This window comes from Neofelis nebulosa, chromosome 8 (genome assembly GCF_028018385.1).
Source record: "Neofelis nebulosa isolate mNeoNeb1 chromosome 8, mNeoNeb1.pri, whole genome shotgun sequence".
NCBI lineage: Eukaryota > Metazoa > Chordata > Mammalia > Carnivora > Felidae > Neofelis > Neofelis nebulosa.
This window is the reverse complement of record NC_080789.1, coordinates 25,305,463-25,327,952: the sequence shown is the minus strand read 5'-3', so window position 1 is coordinate 25,327,952 and position 22,490 is coordinate 25,305,463. Positions and strand designations below refer to the sequence as shown.

General features: G+C 36.9%; 1 protein-coding gene and 1 pseudogene across 2 annotated transcripts in view; both read right to left on the bottom strand.

The window, feature by feature from the left end:
- The window catches only part of NTN4 (netrin 4), a 126,116-nt gene that overhangs the window by 55,790 nt on the left and 47,836 nt on the right, over positions 1-22,490 (bottom strand). The window lies entirely within an intron of this gene.
- On the bottom strand, positions 16,905-22,487 carry LOC131519061 (aspartate aminotransferase, mitochondrial-like; annotated as a pseudogene).

The window sequence follows — 22,490 nt, the reverse complement described above, 5'->3', positions numbered from 1 at the left end:
TGACAGCTCTGTTTGACTGTCACTCAGTATTCTATACAGTACAGAGGGTGTTACAAAAGTTGACTTGTTTAAGATAAATGAGCCCCTGATTATAGTACAAGAAGCCAGTTGCTAGAGCATGTTTTCTTCCATAGTCTTTTGTTGTTGAATTAATTAATTCATTCAGATGCTTCTTTTCATATTGGAAAAGTGCTTGTTTCTAGGTGAATCTTATAAAATGTAGTTTCATTATTGAGTATTCTCATATAAAAAAATATGCTTGTTTGGCAACTCTGTCAGAATGCAGAGTCATTAAAGAAACCTGTGATCATCTGTATATGGCCAGAAACGATAGCCACAGCATTTAGAAGAATTAGTTTTCTTTAATACCCACCCATTCAAAGCTATTGCTTTTAAAAACAGTCAGCTTAATGACCAGGACTTTAAAAGAAATTCTGCAAAATTCCTATGTAACCAGCCATGGATTTTTTTGTTTGTGTTTAGCTATTAATTTTTCTTATTATAATTATATTCATGTGACATAAAATTTATCATTTTAACCATTTTTAAAGTATACAATTCAGTGGTCTTTAGTATATCAAAATGTTGTGCAGTAATTACCATTGTCTAATTCCAGAGCATTTTCATCACACACCAAATAAACCTCATGCCCATTAAACAGTCACTCCCCATTTCTCCCTGACTCCTGGCAACCATTACTGTCCTTATGGACATGCCTATTGTGGACATTTCATACAAAAGGCATAATGCAATATGTGGTCTTTCGTGGTCTTGCTTCTTTCACTTAGCATCTTTTCAAGGTTCATTCATGCTGTAGCATCAGTACTTCATTCCTTTTTATGGTTGAATAATACTCCTTTTTAAAAAAATACATAGCTTTCTTTGTGTGTGTGTGTATTTATTTGTTTGTTTGCTTATTATGTTTAATGTTTTTATTTAAATTCTAGTTAGTTAACATATAGTGTAATATTAGTTTCAGGAGTAGAATTTAGTAATTTATCACTTAATCACCCATTTAGCCCATCCCCTACCCACCTCCCCTCCAGCAACTCAGTTTGTTCTCTATAGTTTAGAGTTTCTTTTATGGTTTGCCTCTCTTTTTCCTTTCTCCTATGTTCATCTGTTTTGTTTCTTAAATTCCACATATGAGTGAAATCGTAGTATTTGTCTTTCTCTGAATGACTTATTTAACTTGGCATAATATACTCTAGCTCGAGCCACATCATTGCAAATGGTAAGATTTCATTCTTTTTTGGGGCTAAGTAATATTCCATTATATATCCATTCTTTATCCATTTATCAGTCTGAACATTTGGGCTCCTTCCATAATTTCACTATTTTTGATAAGGTAATATTCCATTGTACAGATAAACCACATTTTGTTTATCTATTCATCAGTTGAAGGATATTGGGGTTGTTTCCACTTTTTGGCTATTATAAATAATGCTGCTATGAATGTTCATGTCCACAGTTTTATGTAGATATATGTTTTCAATTCACTTGGGTATACACCGAGGAGCAGAATTGCTGGGTCATATGGTAACTCTATGTTAAACATTTTGAGGAACTGCCAGACTGTCTTTCACAGCAGCAGCAGCAGCAGCAGCAGCAGCAGCAGCAGCATTTTACATTCTCATCAGCCATGTATTAGTGTTCCAATTTCTCTATATCCTAGTCAACATTTATTACTATCTATCTTTTTTATTATAGTCATCCTAGTGAGTGTGAAGTGGTATCTCATTGTGGTTTTGATTTGCATTTCCCTAGTGACTAAGGATGTTGAGCATCTTTTCATGTGCTAATTGTCCATTTGCATATCTTCCTAAGAGAAATGTGTATTCAAACCTTGCCAATTTTTAAGTTAGGTTATTTGTCTTTTTATTTTTGAGTCATAAGAACTATTCATATATTCTAGATATTAGACTCATCAGATATATATGATTTGCAAATATTTTCTCCCATTGTGTGGATTGTCTCTTCATTTTTTTTTCTTTTAGACATTAAAAATTTATTTGAAATCTTTCTGCTTGAAATATGGTTGTTTCTCATACAGTCATCTTTCCTTTTTTTTTTTTTTTTTAAGTTTTTAATTCCGGTATAGTTAACATATGGTGTCATTTTAGTTTCAGGTATATAATATAGTGATTCAACAATTGCATACATCACTTGGTGCTCTTCACAACGAGTGCACCCCTTAATTTCCATCACCTATTTCACCCGTTCCCCACTCTGGTAACCATCAGTTTGTTCTCTATGGTTAAGAATCTGTTTCTTGGTTTGTCTCTCTCTTTTCTTGTTGCTCATTTGTTTTGTTTCTTAAATTCCACATATGAGTGAAATCATATGGTATTTGTCTTTCTCTGATTGACTTATTTCACTTAGCATAATACATTCTAGCTCCATCCACATCGTTGCAAACGGCAAGATTTCATTCTTTTTATGGCTGAATATTTCATTGTATATATATGCCACATCTTCTTTATCCATTCTTCTATCAGTGGACACTTGGACTGCTTCCAGATCTTGGCTATTGTAAATAATACTGCTATAAACAGAGGGGTGCATGTATCTCTCTGAATTAGTGTTTTTATATTTTGGGGGGTAAATACCCAGTAGTGCCATTGCTAGATAGTAGGGTAGTTCTATTTTTAACTTTTTGAGGAACCTCTATACTGTTTTCCAGAGTGGCTGCACCAGTTTGCATTCCCACCAGCAGGGCCAGAGGGTTCCTTTTTCGCCACATCCTCACCAACACCTGTTGATTTTAACCATTGTGATAGGTATGCAGTGATATCTCAGTGTGATTTTGATTTGCATTTCCCTGATGATGAGTGATGTTGAGCATCTTTTCGTGTGTTTATTTGCCATCTGTTTGTTTTCTTTGGAGAAATGTCTGTTAATATCTTTTGCCCATTTTCAAATTGGGGTATTTGTGTTTGGGGAGTTGAGTTGTATAAGTTCTTTATATATTTTGGATACTCATCCTTTATTGGATATGTCATTTGCAAATATCTTCTCCCATTCTGTAGATTGCCTTTTAGAGTTCTTGTTTCCTTCACTGTACATAAGCTTTTTATTTTGATGTAGTCCTAATAGTTTTTGCATTTGTTTCCCTTGTCCCATGGGACCTATTTAGAAAAAAAGTTGCTACATTTGATGCCAGAGAAGTTACTGCCTGTGCTCTCTTCTAGGATTTTTATGGTTTCAGGTCTCACATTTAGGTCTTTAATCCATTTTGAATTTATTTTTGTGTATGATGTGAGAAAGTGTTCCAGTTTCATTCTTTTCCATGTTACTGTCCAGTTTTCCTAACACCATTTTTTGAAGAGACTCTCTTTCCCATTGTATATTCATTCTTATTTTGTCAAACATTAATTGACCATATAATTATGGGTTTATTTCTAGTTTTTTTATTCTGTTCTATTGATCTATGTATCTATTTTTGTGCCAGTACCATACTGTTTTGATTATTATAGCTTTGTAGGATAACTTGAAGTCTGGAATTGTGATGCCTCTGGTTTTGCTTTTCTTTTTCAAGATTGCTCTGGCTATTCAGGGTCTTTTGTGGTTCCATACAAATTTTAGGATGATTTGTTGTAGTTCTGTGAAAATTAATTCTGCATTAAATGTGTAGATTGCTTTGGGTAGCATAGACATTTTAACGTGTATTTGTTCTTCCAGTCCATGAGCATGGAAGTCTTTCCATTTCTTTGTGTTGTCTTCAATTTCTTTTATCAGTGTTTTATCATTTTCAGGGTACAGTCTTTTCACCTCTTTGGTTAGGTTTATTCCTAAATATGTTATTATCTTCGGTATAATTGCAAATGGAATTGTTTTCCAAGTTTCTCTTTTGGCAGCTTTATTATTGGTGTGTAGAAAAGCAACAGATTTCTGTACATTGATTTTGAATACTATGACTTCACTGAATTCATTTATTGGTTCTAGCAGTTTTTTGGTGGAGTCTTTTGGGTTTTCTATATAAAGTATCATGTCATCTGCAAATAGTGGAAGTTTGACGTCTTCTTTCCAATTTGTTGTCTGATTGCTGTGGCTATGATTTCAGGTACTATATTGAGTAAAAGTGGTGAGAGTGGTGGACATCCTTGTCATGTTCCTGACCTTACAGGAAAAGCTCTCAGTTTTTCCCTATGAAGGACGATGTTAGCTGTGGGTTTTCATATATGGCCTTTATTATGTTGAGATATGTCCCTTTAAACCTACTTTATTGAGGGGTTTTATCATGAATAGATATTGTACTTTGTCAAATGCTTTTTCTGCATCTACTGAAATGATCATATGTTTCTTATCCTTTCTCTTACTGATGTGATGTATCACGTTGATTGATTTGTGAATATTGAACCACCCTTGAAACCCAGGAATAAATCCCACTTGATCATGGTGAATGACTTTTTAAAATGTATTGTTGGATTCAGTTTGCTAGTATTTTGTTGAAGATTTTTGCATCTATATTCATCAGGGATGTTGGCCTGTAGCTCGCTCTCTCTCTCTCTCTCTCTGTGGTATCTTTATGGTAATGCTTGCCTCATAAATGAATTTGAAAGTTTTTCTTCTTTTTCTATTTTCTGGACTAGTTTGAGAAGAATAGGTATTAATTCTTCTTTAAATGTTTGGTAGAATTTGCCCATGAAGACATCTGGTCTTGGATTTTCATATGTTGGGACTTTTTTTTTTTTTTTATCACTGATTCAATTTCTTTGCTGGTTATCAGTCTCTTCAAATTTTCTATTTCTTTTTGTTTCAGTTTTGGTAGGTTACATGTTTCTAGGAATTTATCCATTTCTTCTAGATTGTCCAATTTCTTGGCATATAGTTTTTCATATTTTCTTATAATTGTTTGTACTTCTGTGGTGTTGATTGTTATTTCTCCTCTCTCACTTGTAATTTTATTTATTTGGGTCCTTTCCCTTTTTCTCTTTAAAAAAAATTTTTTTTTAATGTTTATTTTTGAGAGAGAGAGAGAGCACGAGCAGAGGAGGGGCAGAAAGAGAGGAAGACAACACAGAAATCTGAAGCAGGCTCCAGGCTCTGAGCTGTAAGCACAGAGCCCAACATGGGACTTGAACTCACAAACCATGACATCATGACCTGAGCCAAAGTCGGACACTTAACTGACTGAGCCACCCAGGTGCCCTGCTCTCTCTTTTTCTTGATAGGTCTTATCAATTTATTGACTTTTTCCAAAGAACCAGCTCCTGGTTTCATTGATCTATTCTATTGTCCATTGTTTTCCTGGTTTCTGTATCATTTATTTCTGCTCTAATGGTAATTATTTCATTCCTTTTGCTCGTTTCAGGTTTTGTTTGTTCTTCTTTTTCTAGCTCCTTTAGGTGTAAGGTCAGATTGTTTATTTGATATTTTCTTATTTCTTGAGGTAGGCCTGTATTGCTATAAACTTCCCTCTTAGAACCACTTGACGCATCCCAAGTTTTGAGCCATTGAGTTTTCATTTTTGTTTGGTTCCATGTATTTTTTATTTCTTTTATTTCCTGGTTGACCCTTCCATTGTTTAGTGGCATGTTATGTAACCTCCATGTATTTGTGGACTTCCTAGATATTTTCTTATGGTTGACTTCTAATTTTATAGTGCTGTGGTCAGAAAAAGTGCATGTTATGACTTCGATTTTCTTGAATTTGTTGAGGTTTGTTTTGTGGCAAAATATATGATCCATTCTGGAGAATTCTCCATGTGCACTTCAAAAGAATGTGTATTCTGCTGCTGTAGAATGCTGTAGAATATTCTGAATATCTCTTAATCTGTCTGGTCCAATATGTCATACAAAGCCATTGTTTCCTTATTGATTTTCCATTTAGATGATCTGTCCATTGATATAAGTGGGTGTAAAAGTCCCCTTCTCTTGGGGCACCTGGATGGCTCAGTTGGTTAAGTGTCTGACTTTGGCTCAGGTCATGATCTCATGGTTCACGAGCTCGAGCCCCACATCAGGCTCTGCACTGACAGCATGGAGCCTGGAGCTCACTTTGAGTTCCGTGCCTCCCTCTTTCTCTGCCCCTCCCCCACTCACACTCTGTCTCTGTATCTCAAAAATAAACATTAAAAATTTAAAAATTAAAAAAATAAAAATAAAAAAATAAATAAATAAATAAATAAATAAGTAAAGTCCCCTACTATTGTATTATTACTGGTTAGGTCCTTTACGTTTGTTATTCACTCTTTTAGGCATTTGATGCCTCCATGTTGGGTGGAGGCCAACTGTTATATCTTCTTGTATTGTCTTGTCTTGTCTTGTATTGTCTTCTATATCTTCTTGTATTGTCCCTTTTATATTATATAGTGTCCTTCTTTGTTAATAGTCTTTGTTTTAAAGTCTATTTTGTCTGATATAAGTATTGTTACTCCACCGTTCTTTTGACATCCATTTGCAAGATAAATGTTTTATATCCCCTCATTTTCAATCTGCAGGTATCTTTAGGTCTAAAATGAGTCTCTTGTAGGCTGTATGTAGATGGTTCCTTTTTTTTTTTTTTTAAATACATTCTGTCACCTTGGCTTTGATTGGAGCATTTAGTCCATTTACATTCAAAGTAATTATTGATAACTATGTATTTATTGCCATTTTATTACTTGTTTTGTGGTCACTTCTGAAGATTTTCTCTGATTCTTTCTTGTCTTTCTCTCTTTCATGGCTTGCTGGTTTTCTTTAGTCATATATTTGGATTTCTTTTCCTTTATTTATTTGCATTTGTATTAGTGGTTTTTATTGTGGTTATCATTAGGTTTGTATACAATATCTTTTGCATATAGCAGTCTATATTAAGTTGGTGGTCATTTAATTTTGAATCCATTCTTCACTCCTCTCCTCATTTTTAGGTATATTTTATTATATTTTACATCCTTTTATTTTGTGAGTTCCTTGACTGATTTTTTTAGAAATGTTTATTCTTATTCCTTATGTGTTTCCCACTCTCATACTGTCACTTTTGATCTTCCCTTTCCACTCACAGAGTCCCCTTTAATATTTTTTGCTGGGTTGGTTTAGTGGTCATAAACTCCTTTAGGTTTTGTTTTTGTTTTGTCTAGGAAACTCTTTATTTCTCCTTCTATTCTGAATGATAGCCTTGCTGGATACAGTATTCTTGGCTGTAAATTTTTTCCATTCAGCACTTTGAATATATCATGCCAGTCTCTTCTGGCTTGGAAAGCTTCAGCTGAAAAATCCACTGATAGCCTTTTGGGGTTTCCCTTGTATGTTACTGTCTTCTTTGGTCTTGCTGCTTTAAAGATTTTTTTCTTTATCACTATGTTTTGCTATTTTAACTACAATACACCTTGGTATGGATCTGCCTTTGTTGATTTTGCTGAGGGTTCCCCGTGCCTCCTGAATCTGGATTTCTGTTTCCTTCCCCAGACTAGGGAAGTTTTCAGTTACTATTTCTTCAAAAAATTTTTTTGCCCTCTTTTCTCTCTCTTCTTCTGGGACTCCTATAATACAAACGTTATTACATTTGATGGAGTCACTGAGTTCTTTAAGTATATTCTCATTTTGCATAATTCTTTTTGCTCTCTTTCGTTCAGCTTGATTACTTTCCATTACTTTGTCTTCTAGGTCATTAATTCGTTTTTCTGCTTCTTCTAGCCTACTGTTCATTCCATCAAATGTTTCTGACTTTGTCTATTGAGCTCTTTATTTATACTCTGTTATTCCTTATCTCTGTGTTAAGGGTCTCACTGGTGTTTTCCACTCTTTTCTCAAGTTCAATGAGTATCTTTATGGTCATTACTTTAAATTCTGTATAAGGCATGTTGCTTATATCTGTTTCACTTAGATCTCTGGCCATGGCCTTTTCCTATTCTTTCATTTGAGACAAATTCCTTTGTTTTCTTATTTTGTCTGAGTCTCTGTGCCTGCTTCTCTGTGTTAGAAAAGCCAGCTATGTCTCCTCTTCTTGACCTTATGAAGAAGAGGTTCTGTAGTGCCCTGTCCCCCAGGTCTGTCACTTCAGGGAGTATCTCCGATGTGTGCTCTGCTGTTGTGTTCTGGCCACTTTATCCTTCAGGCCAGTTGTCTGCAGAGTCTCTCTTTGCCTGTTGTGGTCAGTGTTTTATCCCTGGCCTGAATGTGGTGGATTTTAACTAGATGTGCTCTGGTCTGCTTGTGAAATGAGATCTATTGCCACTGCTGCAGGAACCTGCAAAATTCCCAGATCTTGAGACAGTGTGGGTGGGAGTTTGGTCTGGTCTGGGGGAGAGAGCCTGTTGCACTGGTACTAAGGCAAGTATGACTTGGAAGGGCAGTTCCACCAGAGCACTGTGGGGCAGGGCTGGATGTAAGCAAGTTAGGTAGTGACTACTGTACTGGTTCTCACAAATGGCCCTGTGCTTATGCTGCAGGGTGGGGGAGAAATGGCACCTGCCAGTTCCTTTGTTCCTGGAAGGGTGTCTTTGTGAACATTGCCCCTCTGGGACATGCTGGGAGATGAGTAAATAACCTGCCCACTGTGTGCCTAAGGGGTTTTTTAGATTGCTGTTTCCATGCTGTATGTCCAAGGGCTGTTTGCTCTGTCTTCTCTCCAAGAGCAGCCCCAATGCCCTAGGGACTTTCCCTGAGCCAAGCCTGCTGACCTTTAAAACTCCAGGCTTTAGGCCCTGCTGGTTGCAAGAACTCATGAAATTCAGTCCCTCTCATTTTTCAAGCAAATTACTGTGAGGCTGCTTCTTCCCTGTTCACTCCCCTGTCCATCTCTTACCCTTCTCGATGACCACGGCTCCCTCCCCACTGCAGTGGCCATGATCTCTTTCTCTCCTGAACCAAGTCTCCATACTTCCTACTTTCTTCATTATTGCCTCTTCTCTACCTTTAATTATGGACTTTGTTCTGCCAGTCTTTGGGTCAATCTCTGGGGTATTTAGGATAATTTGATAATTACCTAGTTGTATTCATGGGACTAGGTGAACCTAGGGTCCTTCTAGTTGGCCACCATCTTGCCCTCTCTGTCTTTTCACTTTTAAGTGAATCTCCAAACCCAGTGTGAAGCTTGAACGTATAACTCCAGGATCAAAAGTTGCATGCTCTACCAACTGAGCTAGCCAGGAACCCCAACAGCATCTTTTGATGCACAAAAATTTTTACTTTTGATGAAGTCCAATTTATTTATTTTTTCTTTTGTTGTTCTGTGCTTTTGGTGTCAAATCTAAGAAACCATTTCCTAATCCAAGGTCACAGAGACTTACATTTGTTTCCCTCTAAGAGTTTTATAATTTTAGGTTTACATTTAAGTCTTTGATCCCTTATAAGTTAATTTTTGTATGTGGTGTAAGAAAGGGGTCCAAATTCTTTTGCATGTGGTTATTCTCTTGTCCCTGTACCATTTATTGAAAAGACTCTTTCCATTGAATAATCTGGACATCTTTGTTAAAAATCAATTTACCACAGATGTATGGATTTATTTCTGGAATCTTTATCTTATCAATTTTTGTGTCTATCTTTATGCCAGTACCATACTGTTTTGTTATTACTGTAGCTTTGTGGTAAGTTTTGAAATTGGAAAGTGTGAGCCCTCCAACTTCATTGTTCTTCAAAATTGTTTTGACTATTTAAGGTCCCTTTCCTTTCCATATGAATTCAGATTGTCCATTTCTGCAAAGAAGGCATTTGGAATTTTGATGGGGTTTCATTGAACCTGTATATCGATTTGGGGACTATTTCCATCTTAGCAATATTAAACCTTCCAATCCATGAACACAGGATGTTTTTCCTTTTATTTAGATCTTTAATTTCTTTCAAGAATATTTCAGAGTTTTCAGTGTACAGGTCTTACATTTACTTGGTTAAATTTATGCCAAAGTATTTTATTCTTTTTTTGATGCTATTGTAAACAGAATTGTTTTCTTAATTTTATTTTTGGATTATTCATCACTAGTGTACAGAAACACAACTGGGTTTTATGTATTCTTTTATATCCAACTTTGCTGAACTTGTTTATGAGCTCTAACAGTTGTTTTGGCTGTTGCTGTTGTTGTTTTGTTATTTTTTTTTTCTTTTTGTGGATTCTTAGGGGTTTTCTACATATAAGATCATGTCATCTGTGAACATACATAGTTTTACTTCTTCCTTCCAATCTGGATGCCTTTTATTTCTTTTCCTTTTATTTTTTCTTTCTTTCTTTTTTTTTTTTTTTTCCTAATTGCCCTGGCTAGAACTTCTAGTACAATAATAAGTAGAAGTTGTGAGAACAGGCATCCTTGCCTTATTCCCGATCTTTGTAGGGAAAGCATTCAGTCTTTCACCTTTAAGTATGATGTTAACTGGGATTTTCATAGATGCCTTTACTCATGTTGAGTAAATTCATTTCTATATATACTTTGTCGATTTTTTTCCCTTTTTAGTCAAGAAAGAATGTTGAATTTTGTCAGAATCCATTGAGATGAGCATGTGGTTTTTATCCACTGTTTTATTATTATGGTGTATTATATTGGTTGATTTTCTGATATTAAACTAATCCTGAATCTTAAAATATATAGTCATCTATATTTTTACTGCAATAAAATATTATAGCCAAGAATATGCTGCTCTTCTCTTTCCTTACTAGGGAAGTATAACTGCTCCTTCTAATACTTACAGTCACAGCTAGGTTAACAATGTCTAGACAAAAATATTTTAAGATTTTATTTTGATTAAAAAGCAAAATTAAACTTTCATAGTATAAAGGTGTTGGAGGATTTGAAAAGCAATCTTTCTGAATATCTAGTATAATAAATTAAGTGTTAATATCGTACTATTTATTATGTTGGGGGACAGCTGATATGTCACGGCAGTTTGTCTCTTAATATTTATAAATTTTATTATTCTCTTCTTCAAGTCATACAATTTATGCAAAATAGCTATAAAAGTTGTTGAAATCTTTAAAAAAAAACTGTTATAAGATACCTTCATGCTATAGAAACTCTTTGGTCTCTCAGCATTCCATTAAAGCAGGTATTACTGTGTTAGACTGATATAATTAATTCCTAAAAGTTGAACATGTTAAACTTTATAATTACGTATTATTTAATATCTAAACCACTGTGAGCAGGATCTTGCTTTCCATATATTGAATGATAACAGTTTGATTTTCTGGCAAAGCCATCTCAATCCCATTGTAATCTGAAGAACCAGATGGATTCACAGATCTCTTGTGACTTCAGGTCTTTTAGTAACAAAATGTAGCAGGTTAACTTAGTGGCATAGGTTAGTTACTTTGTAAATGGTTTTTTTGGTTGCTATATTATTTATAAACCAATGTTTTATGATTGGATAATTAAAGTTTTTTATATTAAGAAAAAAGGAAATTAAGATTGGAATGGCATTTTAAAAATTAAAATTTAATATAGATGATATAACTGTGAATTTCTATTACAGTTTTTTTCTGTATAACCAAGAAAATCATGTTAAAAATGTCCCAAAGCATTTTATGTCATCTATATTCTGAAAAGATTTTAAGAAAAACAATGGCAGTATTGGAAATGGTCTCACTATGTGTTTCTCTTTTGCCTCAATTTTAAGAAATAAATAATTAAAAAGAAATACTGAAGATAATTTAGTTATTCTCTGAGGAAATGTGAGTCTGGATCAAAGATACAGTAATCCATCTGACACTCCTAGTATTTGTATGATTATGTTTATTACAAAGCTTGTTCGACAGGATTTCCTTTTCTCTAGATGATCTTAAAAGTCTTTATCTTATTGCCTTAATAAGACCACAATAATTATCAGTGAAAACAATAAGCACCTTAATATAGATGAAACTCTACTGAAGAGTTCTGAGATTTTTTTCCTTAGCATTATGAGGGTAAATGTGACATAAAGAGAATAAATTTTGGAATTAGATACATGGGGTTCCTAATCACTGCTCTCAATAATTTTGGACAAATTCCTTAAAGCAAGACCTAATTTCCTACCTATAAAATAAGGTAATAATAACAGCTCCATGTATTTGAGGATTTAAAGAAAAAATGTGTGTAGAAATGTGACACAATCAAGAACAGTCATTACTGTTAATATTATTGACATTATTAACTGAAATGAATCTCTTAACTTTAAAATGCCATTGATTAATTAATTCATTTAGCAATTCAGGACTTTTTGAACTTATGTTAGACATTGTGAATGTTCCAGTATGTGCCATTAAAGAAGAAAGTAGCTTAGCAGATAGGGAAAGTTGGATATGTAAGAAAATAATTACAATACGGTGAAGTAAGTATTTTAATCAGGAGTAGTACAGGGGAGGGGCGCCTGGATGGCTCAGTCAGTTGAGCATACTCAACTTCAGCTCGGGTCACGATCTCACGGTATCTGACTTTGGTTCAGGTCATGATCTCACGGTTTGTGAGTTCAAACCCGGTGTCGGACTCTGTGCTGACAGCTCAGAGCCTGGAGCTTGCTTCAGATGCTGTGTCTCCCTCCTCTCTGCCCTCCCCCACTCACACTCTGTCTTTCCCTCTCTCTCAAAAATAAATAAATGTAAAAAAAAATAAAAGAATAGTACAGAAGAATAAAAGAATGTGAGAGTCCTGAAGAATGATTTGAGTTTTGTTTTCAAGGCCACTAATGACCTAATTGCTTGATAGCATAAGCTATAATTCCTCATCTTTTATGTTAGTGAAATTGGGTGGCACAGTTTGGAGCACATTCCTCTTCAGTGCTCCTATGCCTGTGTAATCCCACAGAGTTAAGTGCCCCCCGCTTTTTTTACACATGAGAATTGAATTAAATGGCAAATAAGAATTAAAAGATAAATATGTTATAACTACAATATTTAACCTCTTTTCAGAATACTATGCTATGGAAATACTATGATTCCACCTTCTCTTTAATTTTAATACCTACCAGAGCCTTATCTGGGAAACAAAGAAACCTCTACCCTTCAGGAATTCTGAGAGCTGACTGAGCCAGCCAAATTACATGCCTGGTAGTGGTGCCCTTAGAAATGCAAAAATAAAAGGCAAAGGACGTCTGACCAGTGTTTACTCTTACAAACTTCATAACTGTTTGTATTATATATAAAATATTTAATAGTGGAACAAATGCAATCATTTTCCCATTTCTAATATGTGAAGTCTTTTAAAGCTAAAAATATATTTTAGTTTTTGAAACCATAATTTTCTGTTTTTAATTTCTATCTAAAGAGCTAAAGTGCTAAAGAGGTATCAGAATTCCATATGGCTAAAAAAAAATCTTATTATGAGTTAATAAATACTACAGTCCTTTCATATCCCCACACATGTAATATTTTATTCCATTAACATATTTACATTGCTAAGATATAACACAATTGTAGTTTCAATTATAGCTTTAAGGCTTTTAATGCCAAAATTAGAAGACCTTGTTTTCCTCACTATTTGAAATAGCTATGAATTTTCTGTCTTGTGGAATCATTAGGACACTGTGTGTGTGCGTGTGTGTGTGTTTGTATTTTAACTTTGTGTGTCTGGTGACTAAAAATTCTTGTAAGAGGGAATAAGGACTTAAATTACAGCTTATCTTCTACTGAATGTAATTGTTTTAGGACAAATTGAAGTACATTTCCAGCTCTTACCGAATTGGCAAGACGCAAATGAAATACCACAGAGATACGAGTTCTGGGGTTGTGAACCAGAAGTGAGATCTCTATCTGTAACCTCAGCTTTTCTCTTTCCATGTAGCTCCCCCCCACCGCCACCACCTCCTCGTCATTATATTAGCAGTGAAACGACAAGACTAGGCCTTGCAGACCCAGAGATCTCCCAGATATCTGCAGAATGGATCCAAAAATGCTACAGTGAAAAAGAAATATTTATAAGAAAAATTTTCAAAGTGAGATATACCTTGAATATCTGACAAGTACTTACAGTAGGAAAAATGTCAAATTTAAGTTGTTTCTTCCCAAATTTCTACTAGTTGCTCAAACTTGTTAAAGAAACTTATTTTTGTATCTGAAAAATGCTCCAATTTTGACATAAATATAGATGTTTCACTTTCTGCAAAACATGTTCATGAAAAGTTGAATTGTATATATATTATATTTTGGAGAACCAATTTCACGTTTCTATTGACTTATATTTTACTTTCAGAAATGTCAGCTCTGACACCAACAATTTAGTTTTCAGTTGTTTTTTCACTTAACCTTTCTGTGAAATAGTCAAAGGCCTGCAAATAAATATTTAAACATTCTGGGAAAAACTTTGAAAGGAACCCCATAGGTAATTCTTTCATGAGTGCAAAAATTGTTTTGTAATGAATGAAGTCTTCTGGTTTCCTGATCTTCAAATAAAAAGAATATACTTAGGCCACTTTTGCCACTAAGAGAAAAAGTATATCTTGCTGTCTTAAGCGAAAATAAAGCTAGATTACTTGGGAAGTTTTACAATCAAAACACTAACAATTTCCAGCCATGAACATATTTTACTAGCTTGCCCTTCTACTAGAAAACACAAGGTAGTAAATGAAGTATAATCAACATTCTGTACACCTTCTATGGTATCTGTAGTTACTCATTGCCAAGGGACTAATGACAAAGCTATAACATAGTAACACTCAGGAACATTAAAATAAGAAGGTCAAGACCTTGAAATGGATTAAGGATAATCTCACACTAACTGTATCAAATTGGCAGGCTTTATAATAAGTTTGTTAATATTTGGAACACAACACTGTGCACCATTTTGGTGATAGGATTACCCTTTCTTCCAGATCCTAATGTGACAAATGAAATGATTGGATTGCTGCTGCCTTCATTACTGTTTTCAAGCCCTTGTTCTTTTCTTTAATTCCTTGAAGAGTTAAGAGGTTTCTAATTATTATTTTTGGCTTATTCCACAGCACATTAAAAAATTTTTTGAAGATGAAAAATGTAGTCTTAAACCTGTTCTGACAATATAAAACTTGATATATGAGATGTGCAAACATAAATATATAATGTATTCAGATTCAGATGAGAAAAATGTTTGTAATGAAACTATATGAGTAATTCTAACACTTGCCTTACAGAGTTAGGTAGCTAAGTGACATTTTCCTCAAACCCCACTATATGGTTCTACATATGGTTTCAATGTTTACTCTTAGTTTTAGAATACACCAGTTAAAATATTGATACTCTTTTATAATTAGTTTCTGATTACAAAGGAAAAATCCACCTTAACAAGTATAGAGCAAGGTATTTAAACAATTCTTCACAGTGTTCTAAGGCTTCTGTGGTATCCAATGAATGATATGTTACTAAAACAGTGAAATGTTCCATGTTCCTTATTACCATCCATCATCCAACAGCTGTAAAATCACCAGCTGCTAGGAAAAAGAGAACTACATCAGTCCTTTCCAGCTGCAAAGAGAAAAAGCTTCAGATCTCCTTTTTGCATAATGTCTGGGATCCAAGCAGGCTGGAGTCAAAGTTTCCTTGTCACAAACCCCCAACCTTGTGAACAGGTCAAACAGCACATAAGCTACAATTTATTTTTGTTGTTACGGGGAAGAAGTGTATGTGGGAGAAGAAGTAGAAGTGGCTGGGGTAATACAATATAGTAATAGCAACGTCAGTAGTGGCTACTATATGCCAGGCACAGGCTATCAAAATTTTAAAACTCACAATAACTATATAAGGTAGATCTTATTTGCTTGGGAAACTGAGGTTCAGTGAGACTGAGTAACTTAGCAAATGGTGTGGTGAATCAAATCCAGATCTGACTCCAAAGCTAGGGTCTTAATTACTTCACTGTTCTGCCTTCCAGTAAAATGAACAGATGAGAAAAATCTGAACTGGTAAAGAATAAATGGAATGTATTTGAGAATGTATCTGGGAAGAAGGGGAAGCATGAAGTGGTTAGTAAAAGACATAGGAGGAGTGTTTCAAAGTAAATGAGGGTGCCAACTTGCACTTTGTGCCTTTTTCTGCTCCCCTCTCTCACAGGGAGAAAATGACCCTAACATCTTAGATAACTTGAGAAACAGATTAAGTATCATTTGCATTAACTTCCTTAATTGTCATCGGCCATCAAAAATTCTGGCGCATAAAATCAGACTTCATTAATTAATTACTCATCCTGACAACAATAGATGAATTGGCACAGTCTATTAAGCAGCAGCTCTCAAACTTTAGCAAGCACTGAAATCACCTAGGCCCCATCTCTAGAGTTTCTGATTCAGTAGGGCTGGGGTAGGGCCTGAGAACTGATAATTCTAACAAGTTCCCAGGTAATGCTCCCAGTGCCCCTGGTTCAGGACCACTAACTATAAGAAAAACTGTGCTAAACAATGTTATATTTATACACACATACCTATGACAAACTGACTAGTAAAAGAATGTTTTTCAAGAGGCTACCTTCCATTGTACAGGCACAATTTAGGAATCCAGTTATTTATACCTGCATATGTAAAATGAATAGTGTTCATACAAATGTGGGAGGACAACTGACCTTATGGCCATGTTATTAATTAATTACACAAAAGAGTATGCTTTTAATGTGCAATTTGCTCATCTAAGCAGTTAGGGAAATAAGAATATCACATTTAAAAGAGGCAATCATTCCCAAATTTAATACCAACTCTTTATAATCCAGAAAAAAATACATAAAAATAAAATGCACTTAAGCTTGGGGATGGGAAAAATCTGAAACTAGAACTATTCCTATTTCCAATCATAAGCGTCTGCTGGTCCAATTGCTTATGGCTTAAAAAACAAAAATAACTTTTTAAAAAAAATTTTTTTTTTCAACGTTTATTTATTTTTGGGACAGAGAGAGACAGAGCATGAACAGGGGAGGGACAGAGAGAGAGGGAGACACAGAATCGGAAACAGACTCCAGGCTCTGAGCCATCAGCCCAGAGCCTGACGCGGGGCTCGAACTCACGGACCATGAGATCGTGACCTGGCTAAAGTCGGACGCTTAACCGACTGCGCCACCCAGGCGCCCCAAAAATAACTTTTTTAAAGCAAGTAGAGACAAGGATTTTCATAGAACTGGATCCTGGAAGCCAACATACCATTGGCCACTTAGCCTGTTTCTTCTCCCTTACCCTGCCCTGGCTCTAAGTTTGACTTGATCTTGCCTGGTTTTGGCACATGCTGTAGTTACAGTACTAGGGGCTACCACCACTGCTGCTGAAATCGATATGAAAATTGGGGAGCAGCATGGCACAAAACCAGTATTATTTTTTTTAAGTAGGTTTCATGTCCACTATAGAGCCCAATGCAGGGCTTGAATTCATGACTCTGAGATCAAGACCTGAGCTGAGATCAAAGGTCAGACACTTAACCAACTGAGCCACCTAGGCGCCCCCAAACTAGTATTATTTTCAAAGGAAGTTGCTTCCAATTTCAGAGTGACCTGAGATTAGTAAGGAAGTGAAGTTTCAATCCGCTAAGGTCTTCTAGGATGGAGACTTCTCATTCCAACATCATTTTAAAATGAAAAACACTTACTAAATAATCCCCTTTACTTGGTTATCCAGATCCTTTCTATAGGCTACCAGTTTTCTTTTTTGGGATGGGAAAGGTCATCCTACAGTAACTTTATTATGACAGAGAACCCAGGCTGCAATAAGTCTACATGATTAGAACAGATGGTTGTTATCTTTCCAAAGGGTGAAGCCTGAGCCCAGCTGGCAGCACACAAGGTTAAAACCAAGGTCCAGAATATCCTCTTTCCTAGTATTACCCTGCATTACCCAACTCATGATGTGAGATGCAAGACTGTACAACCACACTGAACAGAAGTATGAGGTCCCACTGTGCAGAGGCAAAACCCAGCGGGAGAAAATTGAACATTCAATCATCGAAAAGGATGCTGAAATAAAGTGCAGTTGCCTACTCTTCCACTAATCATTGCTGAGAAAGACGAGGGTATGGGATGAATAGCAAATTATGTCCTTTACTCTTCAAATAAATAAATCCTGAGAAAATGGGGTTGATGGTCAATCAGGCAGTAGAACAGGATGAAAATCTAGGCTAGTTAGAGATCTTTGTGCCGTAGGCAAAGAACAGCAGGGATAAGGGAAAAGAGAGGAACATTAAAATGCCTGGAAACATTAAAAAGGGAGAAACTTCTTTCTCTTTTCTTAAACAAGATAGGAAAGAGCATTTTTAATTTTCCTTGCTGCAGTGGCAGTAGATTCTGGTTTTCATAAAACACGATTTCAGTAACATGGTCTATTGATAAGATTGCTCAGTCACGGGAAGATAAACAGGCTGACCATTAATGTTAGGACTAGGTCTTCTCACAAAGCCTTTAACAAGGGCTATGTCTCACGCTGGGTCCACAGAGGAACTCTTAACACTGTAAGGTGCTTCAGTTAAAGCTTCTGCAATATTACAATGGCATGATTGATGGTTTTCTTTTAAGAATGTGACTCTCTTATACATGTAAACTACTTTAGAAAAGTTATAGATAAAAAGCTGAGGGAGAGTTTGGTTTCAAGCCACACAGTTCCAGACATCAGCTACAGATGCCCCTGTCCTGTTTAACTACATGTTATTTTCTGAGCAACATTCATTCACTGAGTGGTTGAAAGAAATGATCTGCCAATCACCTCCACCCTCCCTCATCCTGTGAATCTTACAAATACAGAGGCTGAAGACAGGACAGTTGACTCTGTTCCCTCTCATCAGGAAAATCATTTGGTGACTGAGTGGATGTCATGAGCAAGATAGCCCAGTTGTCCAAGATGATCCTTGCTACAAAGATGAGGCTGACCTTTGTCATGTAGATGAGAACTCCTTGGTCAGCTGCTCCACCTGTTTGGGCTTTAGCCCTGTGAAACAAAATATGCCAGTCTGGTCAGGGATGTGCTGCCCATTGTGGGAGAAGTCCTCCTTCTTGAGGTTGGAGACCAGCCGAATCTGCATGCTAATGATGCAGCTGGCCATGACTTGTGCTTCTTAACAACCATTGTTTTTGAAAATCTAGATGGTCAGAGTGGTTGAGGCAACTCGGGCTCCATTGAGAGGAGGGTTGGAATACATGGGATGGATCAGTGTCTTCATCTGTGATTCCACCTCTCTGACTTCATCAGCATCTTTGCAGACCACAGTGAAGTCTCCCACACACTTACCATATAAGCCCATGTTCTTGGTATAGGATTGGCAGAGAGAGACATTAATGCCCTCTTCAGTGAAGTGATGTACAGCCTAGGCATCCTTGTTACCATCACTACTGGCAAAGTCTTGGTAGGCCATGTCAAAGAACGTAGAGAGATTCTTTTTTTCACTGCTGTTGCTATTTCCTTCTATTTCTCAGAATGAGGGTCCACTTCCATGGGATTGTGGGCATAGGTGTGCAGAAGGACACTTTGCTATGGCATTTTTGAAATGTCCTCCATAGTGCTTGTGAAGTCAAAGCCACAAGTCTTGGGGGGGGGGTCATAGTATTGTTAACCTTGCAGCTGCATGCCAGTGTGTCTGATTGTTTGGGTAGAAAAGACATCTTGGCTGATCTTAAAAAATCTATGCAGAAAACCAGTTTGATACCCAGGGCCTTAATTCCAGAAATGGTCTGCACAGTGATATACTGGCCAATTTTCAACTCTTTGCTGTCCTCCACCGGGGTCTGTCCTATAGATGTCTTGCAAAATTCAGCCAGTCTTGCAATGGGCAGATATTCTTTGTCCATATTTTTTACATCAATCTGGGCCTCTGCCTTCCAGATGCTAGGGAGGACATAAGGCTCTCCATTATACTGGTAGACACCTCCTACCAGATTCTTTCTGCTACTGGTGTCTCTCTTATAGTATTTTGTGACTCTCAGGATGGGATCTGGAGGCCCCATCTCCACATGGGCCCACCAAGAGCTGACTCTTGCAGAGACCAGGTGGTGAGGCTGAGATGGAAGACTGTGGTGATTTTGGAGAGGATGCTGCCAGAGTGCAGCAGTACCAGGGTGGCAACAAGAAGTTCAGTGGGTAGTGGCAGAATGGCGTGGAGGGCCAGTGGTGCAGACATGGGGGCTCAGGCTCATTGCCTGACAGTTTTCTTGCTGGCAGAAGACTGTATAGAATAGTTATATTTTGAGACTTTTATAGAAGTTTCTCATAACTCTGTATTTATCCCTTTTCAAATTTAGCAAAGTTAATAGAATTCTCTCTCCCTTTTTTTAAGTCAGAAAGCCATTTTTTAATTTCTAAAGCTCTAGCATATATTTCTAGGGTGTGCCGATGGTCACCTGCCACACCTGTACCAGGTTGTCTGGATAGCCAGCAAATAGTCTGGCTATCAGAAGACCAGGTTGGGGAGGTACACTGGGGTGGCTCTGCCTTGCTGCTAATACTGATAACTTCTTGTTTCGGCTAATCTACAATGATCTTGACCTTAAAGTTCCAGATCTTAATGCTGTGGCGTGTGGCAACACAGAGCCACAGTGGTGGGGGCTGAATCACAGGGTATTGATGACATCCTTGCCATCTAGTGCATGAAGGTACTTGCCTTTGTTGAGGACCCACAGCATGACCTGGCCATCTCTGCCTCCAGAAGCACAGAGGAATCCATCCGGAGAGACAGTCACTGCATTCAGGTAGCCTGTGTGGCCAGTGTGGTTGGTCTTCAGCTTGTAGTTTTCCAGATTTTATCCCTTGACCAGCTTGTGGCTTATAAACAAAAGAAATTTACTTCTCACAGTTCTGGAGACTGGAAATCTAAGATCAGGGTGCCAGCATAGTCGGGTTCTCATAAAGACCCTCTTCCAGGTTACAGACTGCTGACTGCTCACTGTATCCTCACGTGGCAGAAAGAGAGCTAGCTAGCTCTCTCAGCTCTTAAGGCCACTAATCCCATTCATGAGGGCTCTACTCTCATGACCTACTTACCTCCCAAAGGCCCCACCTCCACATACCATCACACTGTGATTAGGTTTTCAACATATGAATTTTGGAGGGACACAAACATTCAGTCCATTGCAGCCTGCATGCTCTCCTTTCACTAATTCACTTAGTGGCCGAAATTTATTGGTGCTCTACTTCACATAAACTTTCTAGTTACAGTCTAGTAGATTGACATGTGTCTAGAATGTCTGGGTTCTTTTTTTTTTTTTTTTTTTTTATGTTTGCTTAGTTAGGAGAGGAGGAGCAGAGAGAGGGAGAGAGAATCCCAAGCAGGCTCCACACTGTTAGCATGGAGCCCCACCTGGGGCACGACCTCACGAACCAATGTGAGATCATGACCTGAGCTGAAATCAAGTCAGATGCTTAACCAACTGAGGCCCCGAGGTGCCCCTGGGTTATTTTCTATTTCAATCATACTTGAACCCAATTATCTTAGGTATTACAAATTAGTCCATCCTTTATTTGAAGCAATGTGAGTTCAGAGATCCATTAGTGTTTGCAAACTAGTTTGTTGGGTGAATGTTTCATTTTCTCCAACTTGGGAGCCCCAGTTTCATTTCTAGAGTGATAGCATTGTTTCTGTTTTTGAAACTCTGGCTGATTCCATAGTCATTTTTGTTACCCCAGTGTTGTCCTGCACCCCAGGGACTTAGCCCAGCAGACACAAACTGTCCTGCTGGCTAACTGGTTCATGCTCCCTTATGGCCCTTTCCTCTATCAGGGCTGGGAGAAAGATGACACATGTGGAAGGCTACTCTACAAAATGAAAGGATACTTTGAGATCTTCAAATTTTTATTTATTTATTTTTGCTTTGATCTGAAGTATCAGAGAAAAATATAAAATTTAAAAATTGAAGTGCTTTCCTACCTGTCTTCCCCTTGCCTAATCCGCATAGCTTTGGGTGCATCCCAACAAGGCACTTGCTGTCTGAGCCACTTTGTAACCTTGTTTTTTGGAAGAAGGTGATGTGAGGACAATGACAATAGGTTTTGATTATCTTTTTATTCCTATGTTGCTATCACTCAATCAAACACTTAATTCTGGCTCCAGTAACATACCAGACTAAGGCAACAGAGATCACGTAGTCCCTGTCATCAGGAGTTTGTGATCTCCTGGGAGATGCAGACAAGCAAAAGTTGAGAGGAAAGCCCAAGGAGATATGTGAATGCAGAGGAAAGGGAGTTTAACCATGGTTTAGGGTGAGAGGGGGTCAGGCCAACTCTTCACAGAGGAGAATTATTATTCATTCTATTGGCTGAACAGCAAAAGATACCAGGCATTAAACTGAAGTTCTTATTTTTTCCACTTTAAAATGTCTTCAACAATGGTTCCCATTTACTGTCAAAGCTGGCTTCTGAGTGATAATGCCACTAATATGATTATGCCAACCTCTCTTACTGCTCACCTTACACTTCATATCTGAAGGTCATGGCACTAAAAATTGGCATGGATGTATTCCAAGGAATCTGGTTATCATACTTGACTATTTATAATTCTAAAATTGAAGACTAAACCACAAGTTAATTGGCACTTTAAAAGATGGGTATGGAGTCGGAGGAGTGAATCAGCAGAGGAAGAAACAGGGAGGACTATGTGAGAGCAGACCAACTCTAAGGGAACTTCGATTACCAATGTCCAAAGCTGAAAGTAACTTACGGTTTGTTTTTCACAGGTGGGGAATTGTTTTA